This window comes from Heterocephalus glaber, unplaced genomic scaffold (assembly GCF_053883595.1).
Source record: "Heterocephalus glaber isolate CG9 unplaced genomic scaffold, H.glaber_assembly_v1.0 deba00001442, whole genome shotgun sequence".
Classification (NCBI taxonomy): domain Eukaryota; kingdom Metazoa; phylum Chordata; class Mammalia; order Rodentia; family Bathyergidae; genus Heterocephalus; species Heterocephalus glaber.
In genome coordinates, this window is record NW_028258296.1 from 7,832,476 (window position 1) to 7,852,137 (window position 19,662).

At 39.3% G+C, this 19,662-nt stretch overlaps 1 protein-coding gene and 1 long non-coding RNA gene across 6 annotated transcripts in view; one reads left to right on the forward strand and one right to left on the reverse strand.

Moving 5' to 3' along the window:
* The window catches only part of Ptger3 (prostaglandin E receptor 3), a 169,923-nt gene that overhangs the window by 108,545 nt on the left and 41,716 nt on the right, over window positions 1-19,662 (reverse strand). The gene's annotated exons all lie outside the window — the stretch shown is intronic.
* Window positions 2,345-19,424, forward strand: LOC147827586 (uncharacterized). Its single transcript, XR_015451919.1, has 3 exons — window positions 2,345-3,544; window positions 8,858-12,766; window positions 16,261-19,424. It is a non-coding gene; the product is annotated as an uncharacterized LOC147827586 (long non-coding RNA).

Genomic DNA, 19,662 nt, shown 5'->3' on the forward strand with positions numbered 1-19,662 from the left:
AGACCAGCACCTGCCACCATGCAGTGTAAGTACTACAGGGTGTTTGCATGAATGATTTTTTAGTGTCTTTACATACTATGTCTTTCAGTGGGTAGATATTTCCATGTTATAGATGAGAAAAATTAAAGCTCAATCAAATTAAGTTACTTGCTCAAATCTAAGCCTAGACGCTAGACCAGAAAGTAGGTCTTTGGCTTCTAATTCATTATGTAACCCTAAAACGTTGCTTTCTGAAGAAAGTATGAATTGGTTAATTATTCTGCCCAGGGGTTAGAGATATATATGTAACCTTGGCAAAAATCAAAGGAAACAGGGAGAGCTGATACATTATGTGATGTTGTTTATTTGCTCGTCTTTGAGTGGTTAAGGCATCATTTCTACTCCTGGCCTACTTTGCTGTATCACACTAGTGACAAACGGAAATGGCTTTCCCTTCTTGCTCTCTGGAGTTTCCTTCTCTTCTCATCTCTCTCCTTGGAGCTCAAACTGTTGAGAGGAGCTGACCAGGCAGGTGGAGAGGTCTCTCCTTTTAACAGTCCCTCTTCGGTTCTCTGGGACTCAGAGCAGTTGCAGCAATATGAAAGACTTTCACGTCTGACAACTTTCTCTTCAACCTACCATCATCTCTGTGGGGTTACTCCCTCGCTGTCCAAAAAGACTTCACTGCTACTTGGGTTGGGCCTCCAGTCCTTCTGTTTAAATCTTGGTCTTTTCAATAATACTCTGTCTTTTTCCCCTTTTGATGCAATAGACCTTAGTTCCATCCATTTCCCCACAATAGTACAGGTTGTACATACCTCAGGAATCTCAAGAAGGAAAATACAAGTGCATTTGAGGAAGTCTGAGGTTTCACAGAAATGTAGGATATGAAAAGAACTGGGTGAAGGAGGGGAAAGCTAATTACACATGAGTTTCCGAGAACCAGAGCGAAAGGAGGTGAGTGTTCAGAGCTGGTGACCACAGACATTTCACTTCGCACGGACAATGGGTAGAGATGTGGAGAGACTGGAGATGTAGAAGTGCTCTTTCCCTCTCAGTTTAAAACTCTGACACAATATCGTGAGGACCACAATGATGACTGGCTGTCGACAACGTAGGACAGGACGAAGAGTCAAAGATTAAAATAACCCTCTTGTCTGGACTCCCAAGCAGAAAGGGTCCCTGAAAGCTCAGGATAGCGTGGAACATGTCCACACTTCTCCACCTCTGTGACCTTGCTTGGTACATCTACCCTCCTGCCCTGCTTTCTATCAGATGCTAAGACACTGAACTGTGAATATTGAACATGAACCTCATCACAGAAATGCTCTTTATTTCATTCTACAAAGTAAAAGATACAAAGTTTTCCCTTCACATGATATAAAGGAAAAGTGAGAGTTTCTAAATAATCTAAAAATGTGAGAAATATCCTTTGGTGAGGAATATCCAGAGGCAGAGAAATTGGGACTGTAGACTGCTTCCCTTTAGGGAAGAATACTATGATTTATTCCATTGCATTTGACAAAATTTAGGTATCTTATCTCTAAATAGCCAGTAATTTTTTTCATTGAAAAAAAAGTTTTCATAAAATCCATATTCCAAATGATTCATATTTTTTGTGTCTAGGAAATCTCTTTTTCCCTAATCACTCTGTCATTTTCAATTCTTCCCTTATTATGCATCGAATATGTGGATACAACTTCCTTTAGAAGGTAACTTTTCTGTATCTAGGCTACACAACTACCCATCCTTCTTAAGATCCCACAGAGAAGACAGTGGGCTCTAGGACATACTGCTTAGCTAGAAGCCTGGTTCCACTATTGTTAGCTGTGTGGCCTTGAGGAAGTTATTTCAATTTGCTGGGTCTTGGTTTTTTCCTCAGAAAAACAGGGTAATGGTAGTAACTACCCTATAAAGCTGTTGATAGGATTAAAAGGGTTGATGTAGGTGAAGTGCTTAGACCAATACCTGACACAAGGACATGAAGTAAGCACTGTTCAAGAAGTATTAGTTATTCCTATTTCAGCAACCTTAGACATGACATTTACTATGCTAGCTTCTCCTATTGGCCTTGGTAAAGGAAAATTCCCTGGCCCACAACTTCTGCCACAGGGAAAACCATACGTCTCCCTATTTTATAAAGCATCCCAGGCTTACCTGATTGGACGAGGTAAGCAACCCAAGTCATAGGTGAGCCTCTGACTGAAGACCTCACCATACAGGTTAATGGTCTGACAGGCAGAGATTTCCATTCTGGAGAATCTGATTTTGGAAATGCCAGGAAAATGAAGAATAGCAACAGTACCAGATTCATGAGGGAGCAGATTCTGAAGTTAAGAAATTATATTGGCAGCAGAAAGGAAGAATAGGCAATTGGTAATGGAAACAAAATTAGTCAGGTGTAAAAACTTAGGTCCAGGAAAGGTGGAGGTGGAAGCCAGGTCTGAAATTCCATTTTTGCCACTAGAGGAGGATTTTTGGAGTCCCGTGTGAGTCTCCAACTCGAGCCTACAAACTGCAGACCTCACAGTCCATTGCAATAAACCCTTCACTCAAGAAACCAAGGGTGCTCTCTCTCTTACACCCCAAGAGCCTAAATTACTAAACAGAGCAAACACCTTCCACAGAAGGTGAGGTGGGAAACATGACCCTTTTCTCAGTGATTCCAGTGCCTCTGGACCAATCAAATCACCACTGTCCTCACAGTGACCCTGCTTGGAACCATCTGCTTCTGCCGCCACCTGGGAAGGAACTTCCCCCCCCTAAAGTCACTCTACAGGGTTCCTATACAGCAGTGGGTAGGTCAGCTGGGTCAGTCTTACCCCTGCTGCCTCTCACTTTGGGAGCATCATTTGTGACTGGCCTGGAGTATTCCTCCCTCCCAGGGCCTTGGAGAGGAATTTCTGATGTCCGATGAGTCTGCATTTGGGAGGGAAAACACCAGCACAAACACACTGCGCCTGCTCACTGGCGTCGAGTATAGACCACCTGATACTGTTAATGAAGCCATTCTCCTCCTAGTTTTTTTTGGGTTTTTTTCAGTCCTGGGCATTGAACTCAGTCCCTTGTGCTTGTAAGGCAGGCGAGGCTCCACTGAGCTAAATCCCTGGCCTCTATTGCCTCATAGTTTTTTAAAAGCCTGATCATCCCACATGTACATATACAAACATTCCCACACAAGTCCTTCACAGAATTGCTTGTTATTTTCCTATTATCCTTCAAGTAAAGACCTGGTCTTTATTCTGGTCTTTATTTCCTGGCACTGAAGGCTCCCATCCACCTCTCCAACTTCCTCCCTCTCCCTCCCTCCCCTTCCACATCTACAGAGCTGAGAGGGAGAGATAGTGTCCATCTGTCAGCTTCTATGAAAGGAACGGTCAATAAACCTTAGGAATTATCTCTGGCTTAAAGTCCACTCCAGCTTTTCACTTCCTCTCTCCCCAGCCACCAGGGCCTGAGGTGGAATTCTCAGAATAGCTACTTATGAAGAGGTGGCTGATCTGGTAGCTTGATTTGATCTTGCCATTGAGGAAACACCAAAACAAGAACACCGCAAGTGTATAAGGTACGCAATTATTATTTACCAAATGAAAATGAGAATCAATAAATACAATACTTGAAAATGTTTGATATTTTAAATATCTAAATACATGAGACACTCGAGTGGGTGGAGACTTGGAGCAGGTGAAGACAGAGCCACAGACACTTTGGGATGGTGTCTGGGGATCGAGAACAACACCTAGAGGAACAGGGCAGAGAGAGGCTGAGTGACCCAGGGCAACCCAGAACAGCAGCCGGAGGCCTGGGGAGGGACAGCAGGGACATTGAGCACTGCCTGGATTCATCAGAGGATTCAGGAGGAATGGCATCTCATGAAGCCACTCAGAATTCACTTTGAGTCTTTTTATTGATCTTGCAGGAAAAGAGATTCAAGTAACTAGAATTGAGGGGGTGGTATTTGGGTATAGCCAATTATCAATATCATCTGACTCTAGGTTCCATGGGGACAACCTTCATATCTATTTTAGTTCTGCTTTAGGGTCACGTATCACATGCATGAACTACTAAGTATTTGATGAGTGAATGAGTGATCTTTTCCACAACTGTCTATCTCCTTGAAATCACAGACTGTGTCGTAAATATGCTGTATTTCCAAAGAACCCAGCATGACACCTGACACTGAGTGACACCTGACACTGAGTGACACTAGTTACTATTTGCTGGCTCGATGTAGAATGCACTATTTATGTAAAAGGAGTTTTCTTTTCTCTATGCTTGAGTGATCATCACACTCACCTGGTCAAATTCACTTCTTGTTTCATCTTTTATACCCTCCCCCAGCTCTGAAAAGATAAACCATGCAAAAGTAAGAATAGTTGTTGGTATCAACAGTCCAATACTCTAGGGACTAGCTCTTCCCAGCACCATCTTCGAAACTCCCCAATTCATTGAGATTGTTTAATCTGCTCTACAATTGGCTCTCAGAACAAGGAAGATGCAGTCTCATCCCCAAAAGTGGACTCTCACCTGAGGCTAGTTCCTAAAAGAGCCTATGTTTCCAGATTTATTTTCATAGGAAAAAACTGAGCTGGAAAGAACAATATTCTCCAAATCTTTCAATATTCCCTAGTACAGTTGCTAGGATTGGTAGAAGTACTGTTTCCTGTGCCTCCTTCATTGTGGTTCTAGGGAAATGGAGCATGAGTGCCAACGGGTGCAGGGGAGAGGGGAACTTTGCCTGGAGAAACTTTGCAGACAAGTCTGTCTCATGCTGGGGGAGAGGACAATGACAGAAGAGAAGCTGGAGATGATGTCCTTAGTCCTCCATTACTACTGCCTCAGCATGAACTACAGGAAGTAAGGAGAAGAATAGGAACCCCAACTAGAAAGCAGGAACAGGTAGAAGCTGTTGAGGGTGCAGCCTCACAGGGTGTCCCAGCACATGTGTACACAGAAGGGGGTGGTCACAGTTCCCTGTATCTCACTCAGCCTCCTGAACCTTCTGGGGGGTTAGGGAGGGGACTGTTGTGGAGCTGCTGCAGTCTGACTTGTCAGAGAGCAGGTCCTATGGGGCAAAGAGCCCAAAGCAGTAGAGGAAAGAAGCTGCTGAGCCTTGAGGATCTTCAATGCCAGCACGAGTCCAGCAGGACAAGGCAGCAAGATGGACGACAGGGCACGAATTGGGTGAGGAAACAGTATATAGACTTCCCCAGGACCTGTCCAGCAAAGAGGCAAACAAGAGCCAACTCTAGGGAGGCCACGGAAGATGCAGGATTCCATGTGGACGAGCTACCTCTCCTTTTACCAAGCATGTAAGCTTTCTCTTTCACACAGTGCCATCTAAAGGAAGGGAGAGCTGTAGGAAACCATGAAGGAAGGAATATTTACCTCAAATGATCAATGAATGGGATCACATCAAATTCAAAAGCTTCTGCACAGCAAAAGAAACCAGCAACAGAGTGAAAAGACAACCTACAGAACAGGAAAAATTTTGCCAGCTATTTCTCAGTCAAGGGACTGATATCTAGAATATACAAAGAGCTCAAAAAAGTTGAAAGACTCAGTCAAAATACGGACAACTGAAATGAACAGACACTTCTCAGAAGTACAAATGGCCAACAAATACGAGAAAAAAATGTTCAAAAAAATCACTGGCCATTAGAAAAATTCAAAGTAACAACACTGAGGTTCCATCTTACTCCAGTAACAAAGGGTATTTTCAAGAAATCAAATAGTAACAAATGCTGCTGACTCTGCAAGAAAAAGGACCCTTCGTCCTTGTTGATGGGAATGTAAACTAGTACAACTACTATAGAAATCAGTATGGAGACTCCTTAAAAAATGAAAACTAGAAATTTTGTTCAATCCAGCTATTCCCCTTCTAGGTATCTTCCCAAAGGATTTAAAGACATTGTATTACAGCGATACACACATAGTCATGTTTATAGCAGCACAATTCACAATAGCTAAATCTTGAAAGCAGCCTATGTGTCCATCAACAATTGAATGGATAAGAAAATGTGGTATTTATACACCATGGTGTACGACTCTGCCACAAAGAATGATAAACTTGAGTCATCTGTAGGAAAATGGATGCACCTTGAGAATGTAATGTTAGGTGAAATAAATCAGACACACAAGTTTAAATATTGCAGGGTTTCTTTTATCAGAGAAACCCAAAGTATAAGTGAACAGCAAAATAAAAGATAAACAATAGGAAATAGTGAGATAGATCTATAGTTTATGGGAAGGTAACCCAGAGACAGGCAGAGGGGAAAGGAGGAAAGGGAAGTGAGATTTTAAAAAAAGGAGAATTGTGAAGTATTGTATGCATGTACAAAGTCCCTATAAGAAATGTCATCATTGTGTACTACGTACACACACACACACACACACTGTACAGTGTGTGTGTGTGTGTGTGTGTGTGTGTGTAGAAAAAGGATGGAGGGAGAAATGGAGGGAGTCTGAGGGAGGAGAAAAGAAGGGAATAGAAAAAAGGATTTAGATGTGTTACATACATGTGCCAACTCCCCATGATGAAGGTAATCTTATGTACTGCCTTATGTACTTATGTACTACAATAAAAAAGAAAAAATATATTTCAACTGTGAAAGCAGAATGCGTGTCTAAAGATAAATTAAATCTTTAAAAAGTTGTAAACCATGCTTTGCTGTATAACTTGTAATTAAAGAGACCAGTCAGGGATCTCATTTTGATTCTATTTACTTTTACAGGGAAGACCACAGGCAAAGTGGCTCAGCTAAAAAAAAGAAAATAATCAAATGCACACTAATAGTGTGTTACCAAATCAATAGCTGAGAAGGATTAAATAAGATTAGAGACTCATAAATATGGTAATTGTACTGAGTAATGTATTTCATGATAAATTAATCTGCATTCTCTAGGTCAGAGTTGCTTTGATTAATCTTTATGCACTTCAGTATACTGGATGATTTCCCAAACTAGGAAGCTGCAGGTGTGGCCACCTTCTGGGGCTAAACACATAGCTGGGAAGTGATCCCCGGGGTGCCTACTATGCATATCAATAACTCACAAGCATCTAATACAATCCAACTAAGTCAGTCCCTGGGTAACACTGTCCTTGATTGGATATAGCAGAAGCTATCAAGTGTCTTTTCTATATGTGACAAATAAATTCAACTTAGAAGTGAAGGTCAATTCAGTTTAGCACCAAATATCTTTTATGTATAAGACACCATCGCAGGCATTAAAAGAAAAACATCTCAGCTCAAAACTGATAAAAATGTTATAATCCATAGAAGATTAAGAAGTGCTCACTATGTAGTCTAAATTGTTTGTATGTAATGGTCAGGATGAGCCTAAATTCTCGTTGTGTTCCCACTTCTCTAAGAGATTTGAAAGAATGACAAATGTTCTCCACTAGTAAACAACATGGCCACTTGGAATCTAGATCTTACAGAAAAGAAGTTAAAAGCTACCTGCTTATTTAAAATACAAACCAATACCGTCAATTATTTATTATTCAGCTTCTCTTGCTCTTAATAATATAATAGCTCCAATCTTCTGGCAGAACCTTGGTAAATTCTCTGCTATAAAGTAACTCGTGTGGAGGGAAGACATTTTAAAAAGTCACGCGATACAGGTACAATAAGGAAGCAACCGTTCTGTGTGGCAGAGATCACAGTTGCTTTCTGGAACCTGTTCCTCTGCTCTTGATGACAAGCCCTGATTATCAGGCAGGTACCAACTAAAACTGAATTGGCACCTCTCTCTCAGCAAGGGGTGGACACAGACCAATCACAGCCAATTGCATCTGAGCAGAAATGATGAGAATTTGGGAAGCCCTAAAGGGATGATGCACCCCTTCCTTCTTTCCTCCTTTCTCCTTCCTGCTGACCAGAAGGCGTGCTAAAGGCTGGAATTTAAGCCAGTGTGTTGTACCATTTCTACAGACAGCCCAGTTCAGTAGAAATATTGTAGGCAGTCAGAGAGAGCTAGGTCCTCAAGAGACTCAAAGGTGAAACACATCACAGCTGTGGCCAGAGACACATCTGTTGCCGACCAGGCCTCAAGATAAAGACAAAATGACCCGTCTGCATGCTTCCTCAAAAGACAAACGCCAGGCTTAATCAAGTCTAGATAGACACCAGTCGCCCCAGTGGGTGACCAAGACCTCCAGCTCCATCATGTCCTAAAGAAGTCTTTGTTCTTTCCATGCACCCTTGTGACGTGTCTTGTTTCCCGATTGGATCACTATTTCCTAAGCAACTATACTTGTAACCTTATTGGTTGATCACAACTGTAACCCACGTCGCACCCATGTGGGTTTTACTCTATAAAACTGCCCCGAAAAGTAGGGTCCCTGGCTACCCATTCGGGTCCCCTCCTGGCTCTCAGGAGCTATCCTCTCAATAAATATTTCCTACTCTTAACCTCTGTTGTTCGTAGAATTCATTCTTCATTTTAGAGAACAGAAACTCAGCATATCAGACACCTAACAGATTGGGAGAGATAATATTTTCATATTTCATCTCTTGTATAAATATATATGAGGCAGTACACTAAGAATAACAGATACAGTTAGGTTCAATCTCTGATAATCAGGAAATGGCCAGATCAGCCCTGGGCTGTCTACATTCAGAATTTATATAAGAAGCAGGGAAATACTCTTCTATATTCTTTTTAAAATTGTGATTTCCATTTTCTTTTAAGCTGACCAAGACTTAATGTAACTATATAGCCATCTCATCAACCAGAAGAAATTCCAAGCAGCTGTCAAGGGAAAACCTAAAGTAATACAAAGAGGAGCCACAATAATAAAAGGAAACTAACAGTTTCATCATAACTAACCTAAAATGAAGATTATTAGCTAAAATTTTTGTCCCCCATGCTTTAGGAATTGGCACAAGGAGACTGGATTTACGGGACCGTAACGTGTTATACTCCGAAGTTCAAGGCTAATTTCAAACAGTTTGCATATAATTTCCCCAAAGTGTATGCTGTACAATATTTTGGCATTTTCAAAGGTGAGAGTTGGTGCAGCCTCATACCATGGAGCAACAGCAATCTGCCCCCTCCCCATACTGGGCTTACAGCAAGAGGATGCAGCAGAAAGAGCTTGGATTTGGAATCAGGAAGACCGGAAAGGCTGCCTCCATTTTACAAGGCTTCAGTTCCTCAGGCTGACATAGGGACAACGATGACATCAGCCCCACTGCCCTCAGAAGGAAATTAGCAGTATCAAATCAGATAAGTGTCAATGTGTTATTGTTGCTATTAAAATCATTTTGCTGTCCACTTATATTTCAACAGGAAAGGTATTTTATTTTTTAGAGGGGGGATAATTGCCTTTTGAAAGGGACTTTTTGGACTTGCATTAACTTCTTTTCTGTCCCTACTCACTTTTATGATTCTGTGGAAGAATTTTGCTATTATAGAGTATGTTTTTATGAGCTACATGCATGCAAGTCTTTAGGATAAAAGAATATTATTGGGAATGGGTATTTGGTTAACATAAAATTTCTTATCTTTAAACTAGAATATAACAAGGATGTGGATAGACATTGAAAACAAAAAGATAAATGTATTAGCTAATTAAAGAAAACTCTTCATTGGAATGTCACTTACTGATTGAAATCTAAATGCTAGGTGCTAAAAGCAAATATTTCTGTGCCAGAATCAACCATACAAACATTTCACATAGCAGAAATAATTTCACATAGCACCGAATAATTATCAATGATCATAAAAATGATCTTGGTCCTGTAAAATAATGAAGTACTTTCTGAATTATCAGAGAAATATTACAATGGAACCAAAGTGATTAACTATCTGATGTATACTGCTTCACAATTCTATTTCTATCAGATATTACTAGCAATCAAAACATTAGATTATCTCTGAAATGTTCACCTGGAGCAGAATGAAAAATATTACAGTTCCATTTCACAGAAAATAAAGGAAAGATTGAAATTCTTATGCAAAAAGAAGCAAGTTATTTGAATTTCATTGCTAAGAGCTACCTTCTGAGTTGTAATTCACTTCATAGGCAGCTTCCAGTGTGTATCGAGCTGGCTTAACCCTGACACTTGACTAACAGTGAAAGGCGCCTGACCCTCAACTCTATACTCAATCCCTTCCCTTCACTAGAAATCCTCCTTCTCTAACAGGACCTAGAATAATCAGATACTCTACAAGGACACAAATTCTCCGCAGATCCTCAAGACAGGGCTCTGTTGGACAGTAGAAGTCATCCTGACTTTCGGATGTGTCATTACCAGCTCTCCTAGTTCCAGGATTCAGTGGAATCAATTGTGCAAAGCAACCATCACTGAAATCTCAAAAATACACCCTCCCCGACCACACAGTCAAGTGGAAACAGCCCAGTGTTAATCAGTAAAGAGGAGACACTTGGGCAAGCAAGGAAGTCTGTCCTTCGTTTCTTTTGATTTCCTTTAAAGGTCCAACAAATGAGGAGAGAATACTTTAAAAGCTCACCCTACACTATTACTCTCTCTCATGAAGCAGGTGCTAAGCACTTAGCACAACAACCATCATCTTAGAAGTCTTTCATGAATGTGCATCAATGCTGACTTGAACATTACAGCAAAAATATATTTGCATCCCACAATATATATAAATAGAACATAAATATACATAAATAGAAGAATTCTTTGAGGCTAATTTCATCAGATACTTGAAAATAAGTTCCTTTAACTTTATTTTCCCCTTATACATATGAGGTCCCTCATTGCTAAGTTTCTCCCTCTTCTAACACTGAATGTGGATGTTACTTCTGGACATACATACCTATGTTTTCCCCAACACCAAATATTCTCTTAAGACTCTCACTCTCCCTTTCCTTCAGGGTGGAATACATTTATCTTTAATTCATTTGTTTTCCAGGATCAGTGTCCTTCCTTTGTTAGGTATCCCCTCCCACAACAAAGCAGAACATTTTACAGATGAGGTACCTGCTAAAGGGAAATCTCTTAGGGAGACCAAGAGAAGCTCCTGGGTCTTTTAAAAAATTTTTTTTTGGTTCCGAGGATTGAACTTGGGTCCTTGAGCTTGTGGGGCAGGCGGTGGAACCACTGAACTAAATCCCCGGCCCCAAGCTCCTGGGTCTTTGATCCACTATGCAAAGTGCACAAGTGCACATGGGATGCCAATAAATACATCTCTGCCATGGGGACTTAGTGATGTCTGAGGAGCGAAGAGAACCTGGTACTATATTCATTTCCTCAGAAATTCAGTAAGTACAGAAATGTGAACTGGTCTTGCACAGTTACACTATAGCATCTGGCCATGCTGGACCATGCGCATGTGGCCTTGATGTGCAACGACAGAGCAGTGATGCACAACAGCTCTGTGGCCTCTGAGTTTATTCCAGAGAGACCATGGGGAGCGACAGGCTTCTCTGGAAGTGCTCAGCACTTTGCAGTCTGTGTCAAACTGTAGTGAGTGAACCGAGGGAAGTCTGAGTGCTTGGTAACCTGCAGGACGGGGAGCTGTGGCCAAGTGACAGGAGCACATGAGGAGGCAGAAGAGCATTGCCAAGGTCACTAATATGAAGCTTGGTGCTATGCTGGCACTACTCAGCCTGGCTCGTCAAAAGCAGGGGGTCAGAGTTTGTTTCTCTTGAAAGGCTCTGGGTTCTTGGAAAGGAAGTGAGCTTCCACCCTTTACCGCTGGCCTCTGACTCCACAGCTGGTGCTGAATGGGGTCCAGAGAGGTGGGATCCCGAACCCAGTCCACTTAGGCTGTGCAGCTAGAGCCCAGACTATTTCTGCTCTGCTCCTGCCAACCCCTCCACGCTCCCCAGCTGAGGCCGCTGCCACACAGCTGAATCTATGAAATGCTCTTGTCCCTTTGCCTTACTGCAGGACCCGAATGGAGGACTGCAAGAATGCACTCACTAAGACTAATCCTCTGCCCAGTTGAAAACTCTGCCAATAATGGCACCGAGAGAACTTTACTGGGCAGGAAAAGAAGGCATTCTGAGGAACATGGATGTCAAAAATGCGGGCATCGTCGTCTCTCTGTTCCCACGTCTCATTAGAAACCACCTGCTGAAACATGTACTATGAATCTGTCCAGCACTATAGGAAGTTCTATACACCTTATCTTTTTCAGCTAAAACCCCTCTTGGACATCCTTGCATTTTCTGATGGATGCTCAGAATTTTGTGTGGTCATTAAATATTTGTGTCTACTCTGTGTCTGTACTTCAAAGCCTTCGCTGATTTGGAGGCTGGAGGTCGGGGGAGGAGAGGAAATGGAAGAGGCCAGAACACTAAGATTAAAAGGATGTGGTTTCTGATTTGAGGAGCTGACAATCCAGGGGGGAGCTAGGAGTTCTCAGTGCTGACCTGCAGACATGCTGAATGGTGAGAAGTAACCACAGCGGCAGGAAGGAGTTAGGGGGATGTGCAAAGCAAAAGGGAGTCATTGACTCTAAAGCAGGCATAAGGAAAAAAATTCTTAGTGACTTTCAAGCTGCACTTCAATGAATGAATAGAAGCTCTCAATTGAGAACATTTAGGCAAAGAAAACAGTAGGAACACAACTATGAAAGTGTATCTGTATGACATGCTTGAGGAAGATTGGCAAAAGGCTGAGATCAGTGTTACTAGACACAAACACCTGGTATGGGAGGTTGGATCAGCCTCTTGAGAGCTTTGAATAACTGAAATCATTCTAGTTTTGTAGAGTGGGCCTTGGGAAAATGTCACAGGCTTTTTTCTTTTTTCAGGATACGGCCACTATCTCCACGGACCAAATGAGAAAACTAAAGTCAACTTCAGGTAAGTAACTCCCTGTAAAGCAGGTGTGGATGCTGTATCTGAACGGAGTCTAACTCCAGAGCTCACACACTACATCTAGTCTGTCGTTTTTTTAAAGTAATGTATTTCAATGGACAGGTAATAATTTTATATATTGATGGTGTACAACATGATGTTTTGATATTTTTATCTATCACAATGGGAATAACAATGCTCTGTATCTACCTAAAATTTTGATCAAATAAAATTACAGACATTAAAAGGCCTCAGAAACTCTATGAGAGTTCTGAGTGTCAATTATTAGTACAGAATGATTTTACTGTTACCACAATTACAACTCATATTATTTCTGAAGTTACCATAAAAGTATTTCTGCAAAAGCCATTGACATTCATTAGTGTTAGTATTAGCTATAAGTGATTGAATTCCTATTATACTTTGTACACATAGTATTTCACTTCCTTTCACTATCTTGTGAAATAAAGTACTCTTATCTCCAACTTACAGACAAGTAAACAGAGGCTGGAAGAGATTAAAATCTTCCCAGTCTTTTAGTTTGTAAGTCAAGAATCAGGCTCCAAATTTATATCTTCAATCCCAAGCCCTTTCCAGAGGCTGCCTCGGTCCTTTCTAAATGATGTCAACCCTTGTTGGCTGCAGAAGATGAAGTCTTTGAGGAACAATTAATGATGAGTTAATTCCGACACTTTTAACAAGAATGTCATTATCTCATTCTATGCTTTAAAAGTTTTGCAGTGCTTCTAAGGTTTGTGTTGAATAAATAAGAGATTGTTCCTTTAGACTTATCTGGAAACAATGACCCATTTTGTCCCAATGTCTGAGGTGAAATAATATCTTTAAGAATAATTTCATTGTTGATTTCTAAAAAAGGGACAAACTCTTCTCTGTTTATTTAATAGTAGTGGTTCTCCACAGTTATTTCAAATTTTAAAAGCTTTCCTAAAGATCTACTGAATCATTTCTTTCTACATTTTAAAGCATATGTCTCTTTTCTTTTATTCACAAAGTTTAAAAAATTTCTAAATAGATGTGGTATCATTATACAAAAACTTGGTGAATGTTATTCACAATAGGTTTGTTCTTGCAAACTGAATTGTTTACAAACAGAAGTGTTCATGAACCGAGGTATTACTGCAGCCCTTTACATCTTAGGACACTGATATAGACACATGTCACACTAGTCTATACTGCAAAGTAGTGAGAAAATATTAATCAGTTGGACTAAATCACATTTTTTGCTTTTCAGACAAGAACTAGTGTCCTGATGTTCATTTCTTTGCTCATACACTTATTATTTTTTCCTGAATTCCACTTAAGTTGTTACAAAGACTTCTGAAAATACTTCTTTTTTGCTATAGGATCCATTTAATTATTTTTAAAAGACAAATACAAATTTAAATTCATTTAATTTGCTGTTTCCTATTGCTACTCATACTTTCTACAGAATTGAGCCACATCCTTATATTCCTACCCTAAATCTTGAGATGTTTGTATAAAAGTTGTATGCCTGGATCTAAACATTAAAAAAGAAACATCAATCTTACTGGAATATAGAATAGACCGAACACTTGAATACATAGGTATAAGAAAGGAGACTCAATTGCACAAGAAATAGCAAGAAACTGATGGGATTATATCAGACTAAAAAGCTTCTGTACAGTAATAGAATCAATTAATAGAATGAAAAGAGAACTTACAGGATGAGAATAACTTTTACTAGCTACTCCTCAGACAGCATATATAAAGAATTCAGAAAAGTTTGACCACCTAAAATTAAAGACCCAGTCCAGAAATGGGCAAGTGAAATGAACAGGCATTTCACAGAGGAAGAAATACAAATGTCCAACAAATATATGGAAAAAAGTTCAACTTCTCTGGCCATTAGAGTGATGCAAATTAACACAATGCTAAGATTCTATCTTACTCCAGAAAGAATGGCAGTCATCAAGAAATCAGAAAGTAAAAAATGTTGGCATGGCTATGGTGAAAAATGAACCCTCCTACATTGTTGGTAGGAATGTAAAGTAATACAATCATTATGGTAACAAGTATGGAGATTTTTCAAAGAATTGAAATTAGAAATTTCATATGGCCCAGCTGTCCTCCCTCTAGGCATCTTCCCCAGAGAGCTTACGACATCATACTACAGCAATACATGCACACCAATGTTTATAGCAGCATAATTGAAAATAGCTAAATCCTGGAAGCAGCCTGTGTACCCATCAACAGGTGATTGGATAAAGAAGTTATGGTATCTATATATAATGGAATACTACTTGGCTATAAAGGGCAAATGTGAGACATTGGTAGGAAAATGGATGCACCTAGAAAATATAATGTTGAGCAAAATAAATCAGACACACAAACTTAAATACCATATGGTATCTTTCATCTGAGTCAGGCCAAGTACAGAGAAGAGAAAAATAAAGGAAGAATGAAACAAGACAAGGGGATGGATCTCTTGCAGATGAGAAGGAGCTCAGGGGACCAAGGGCAAGGGGTTCAGGGGAGAAGGGGAAATAGGTAGGGTGAAGATATGCCGGGTACAAGGTCCTCATAATCTCAATGAGCATGGACATTATATGCCATAAACATGAACTAAGATTAACAATGTCAACAAGAGTGAAAACAGGAAAAGGAAAACTAGAGGAGGGGGGAAGGGGAGGGAAGGGGATTAAAAAAAGAAACAAGCTATATTGTGTTTACGTACCCACTTCCCATGATGATTGTAAAATGCATGTGCTGCAAACATGTGCTAATAAAACTTTTTAAAAAGCTGTCTGCCAATGAAGACATGCAACCATACAATCTCAGTTGGAAACTGAGGCACCTTAAGTCCCCTAAACTTGATTTTAATATTAATAATTTGAAATAACATAATATGACCACTTAATGTTTATTATGTTCTAAGGCACTAAGTGAGCACTTGGATACTTTATTTTATTGAATGATTGCGATAAATGTGTCTTAGGCAACATTATGATGTTCTTTTCTAGCTAAACAAACCAAGGATTAGAAAAGATTAAGTTAATTTGCTAAAAGTCGCCCTACTAATAAATTATCAGTACTAGGATGTACCATCAAATTTAGTCTGATTTTAGGTTCCATGCTTTCAAACACAATGTTGTAAGTTTAAGCTCTTAAAATAATATTTTTTTCGTATATCCTTTTATTGGTACATTTTGGTCTTAAAATAATATTGAGGAATGAGTACAAGGTTCAGGATATCTTTTCACACAAGACCAATATGGTTTATGGAGTCTTTGAATAATTGCTGATGTTGCCACAGCTACTGTTACCACTACTGATGCAACAACAATAATGATGCCCCCTCCGTATGTATTACAGTCACAGTTCTTCTGAAAGATTTGCATATATTAATACTTTAATCCATATAGCTGCCCTATAAGATAAATGCAAAAATTCTAATTCTTTATATAAGGATACAAAAATCTCATAGTTTATAATCTCATAGTTCCTTTTCAATTTCATAGCTATTAACCTAAAGTTGGATCCCATGACTGAAGCGCATCCTGAAGGTGATCTGACAATGACCCTTCTCATCCCAAAGATGTCCTCCTAATCCTGTTGGCATCCTCGCTGTCTCTTGCCTCTCTCCAAGGAAATTGCCTACTCTTCCAAATGGTTGATGTATTTGGCAAATGAGAAAAATCTCTAAAGACCAATTCTCATTCAAGAAAATAGAAAACAGTGCATCCCATTAAGAAACTTCAAGCAATGTAATCATGCAACATTATTTTAATTTTTTCTGAACCCACTGTCTTATTAAAATCTACTCTCTGAACTGAAGCCCATAATATACTCTGATGTTTTAAAAATTATATTATTATTAATAAGAAACCATTATGAAGATCTCTAGGCTCCATAGTAATGCAAATTATATAGGGGTTGGCAAGCAGAGGGAATTTATCATTCAATCATTTTCCCTAAGTAATGGCTCTTTTGATTTGAATTAATTAACTCTGGGCTCATAAAACCTATTTTTAAATAAAGATTTATAGGTAACTAGAATGAATCCATTAGAATATATAGCATTTGACATCCAAGATGGCGGAAAACAGTTGACTATTGGTGTATTTACATTGAAATAGTCAAAAGATAATGTGCAAAACAAGAGCAAAAATAAACTCCAACATGCACCAAGTTTTCAAGTTCATACAGCTATGGATGGCTTGCCTTTGGAATTCATTTAGCCAAAGCAATAGAATCTGAATTTTGGAGATGTTGAGGTTTATTCCCTTGGGAAAAAATGTTCTGCACTGCTCTAATCAGTCTGACCAGTGGCAATCAGGGAGCAGCCTGCTGAAGAGAAAACTAGTCAATGAATAAAATGTTAAATACACCAGATGTATTTTGCCTGTTAACAACAGAAGGAAGACGCTCCACTCTGAAATTTTCTTTTACAGGAAGAAGCTAGAGCAAATTTCAAAATTAAGTAGAGAAAGACCATAAACAGAGTGATTTTACTGCTGACAAAGTGCCTGCTCTCTTCTCTTCTGCCTTAAATTTTACAAATTCTCCCTGGAGTTCTTCTGTAATTAGGAAGCAGGAATGTTCTTTCCTTTTAACCTCTCAGCAATTCTGCCCCTGAGTTATGACCAGGGGAGGCAATGTAAAAGGAAAAGCAAAAAAAAACAAAGCATAAAACAAAAACCTGGAAGAGATATAATCTTTAATAACCCAAATCATGATAAACTCTTAGCTTCTTTGAAACTCGCAGGCCTGGGAAGGAAGAGGAGATGCAGCCTTTCTCTTCCACACTGCAGAAAGGGCTCTGCATCTAACAAGGAAGGGTTTGAATGTTTGCACTGATATGCACGTGCTCAGACTCGACATATGGCCATTTGAATTTTTTGCTGAGAATCTTGTTTGCTGAGTCTAATCATCCCTGTAGGAAAAGCTGTTTCCACACTGTGGAGATGAATGCCCGGCACCAATAATGGAGTCCATAGAGATTTAGAGGAACCTGCAGATATAAACCTGAAGTTCTGGGAAATAATCTCAGTAATAATTCTTTGCTTAGGTTTTGCACGGTTGCATTTAAATCAAGCTTAAAACTCTGCTTCATTTCTCACTCTATGAGCTTGATCAAGCTATGCACCCTCCCGGAGCCTCCATGTTTTCATCTGGAAAGTGTGTACAACAAGACCTATCTGTGGCTTTGGGGTGAGAATTTGATAATTGATGTAAATAAGGGTACTCACAAAATGATGCCCTCCACTATTATTGTCACTGATGTTGTTATTTCTCACAGTTGTTCAGAAGCATTCTCTTTCCATTTCTAGAAGTTTGCCTCCTTACATTATTTTCCACTAAGAAGCCCATGTGTAAAGCAAGTGTGATCAAAATGAGTGAATTTAGGAAACAGGAAGACATGGGATCTAGAGAAGGAGGCGTCCGAAGACAGAGAGTTGAAATGAATAAATATTGTGTTCTAACTATAATGGGAGAATGTGTGAGTAGAGAAATAAAATCAACATATAAAATAGAAAATCAACATATAAAATCTAAAATTGATGAAGCAAGAAACAGTAGCAGAAGTATGAAGGTGAAAGATAGAAAGAACCCAGAGAGGAGAGGGGCTGGGTAGAGTGGAACGAGGGCTGTAGGTTTCACTGTAAGACTTTTAGCACTATGTCTTTTTGGATGCAATTAATATTTTGCTAAAAGTTTACTTAAGAAAATAACTTATTTTAGAAAACAAATACACAATTGAGATATAATGGGTAGGTAACACACACACACACACACACACACACACACACAAGTGTCACAGTATGAAGCTCTCCGTGACCTAATCTTTGTGACAATATTTCTTGAGCCATAAGTAAATAAATAAAAAGATCCAACATCTAACAACTAGGATCACAGGATTAGGTAATTTAGACAAAGTGCAGAGTGAATAGTGGGGGAAAAGCTTAACAAATGGAAGATGTGAACCTTGTGTTTAAAGGTCTTGCCATTTGATTGAGAAAGAGATCAATATCATAATAGAGGATGGAGGGAACCTAGAAATTCTTTTAAGAGGAAAAATAGAAACTTTTCATGAGCATTGTTGCTGTCTTTGTCTGCTAGAGGTTTCCTATGATCTGCTTGCCAAGACTCAGAAGAAAAACCTTGTTTGTGTTTAATCAGCGAGAAAGGAGAATCATGGCTTTTCAGTGAGGAGTTATCAGTCAACACCCATGTTTCACAGAAAAAGCAACAAGGGTAAAGGAAGTTGAGTGTTTTTCCCAAGTTCACATACTCTGGCAGGTACCGGAACTGATGTTTTGTTATGTCTTGTGCATTCTGGCAAATGTGTGTGTGCCCAATACTAACTTGGGAAGGCTGTATTAAATTTGAGATGAGAACAGTCATAATTAGTTTTCTAATGTACAGTTAGTGAAATGAGGGTAATAAAATAATGCTAACCACTTGTACAGCACTTTCAATAGTGTCTTAACTTTATTATCTTATTTAAGCCTAATAATCTTGTGCTGATGGGAAAATTCCAGCTCAGAGATGTTTATTGAATTGCCGTGGACAAATGACTAGTGAATGGTAAATCAGGTCATAGAACTTACGTATTCTGACTCCTTGTCCAGTGTGGAAGTTTTCCTCTTTCATCATAATACAAAACCTTAGAAAATACTTTTGTGAGATAACTTTATTTGAAAAATACTTTTAAATATTTTAAGTTTATAATTTCTTAATAGTGATCAAAATAAATGAGTTCTTTCAGCTTTGAATTCCTAACTGAATGGATTACAGGAGCAACATTAAAAATTGTCATAATGGGGAAAAATAATGGACCGTAAGAAACATCTATCTCTAATTAGGGCTATCCAGTCTTCAAGGCCTGATTTCCCTTGGGAATATATCAGTATTATTTC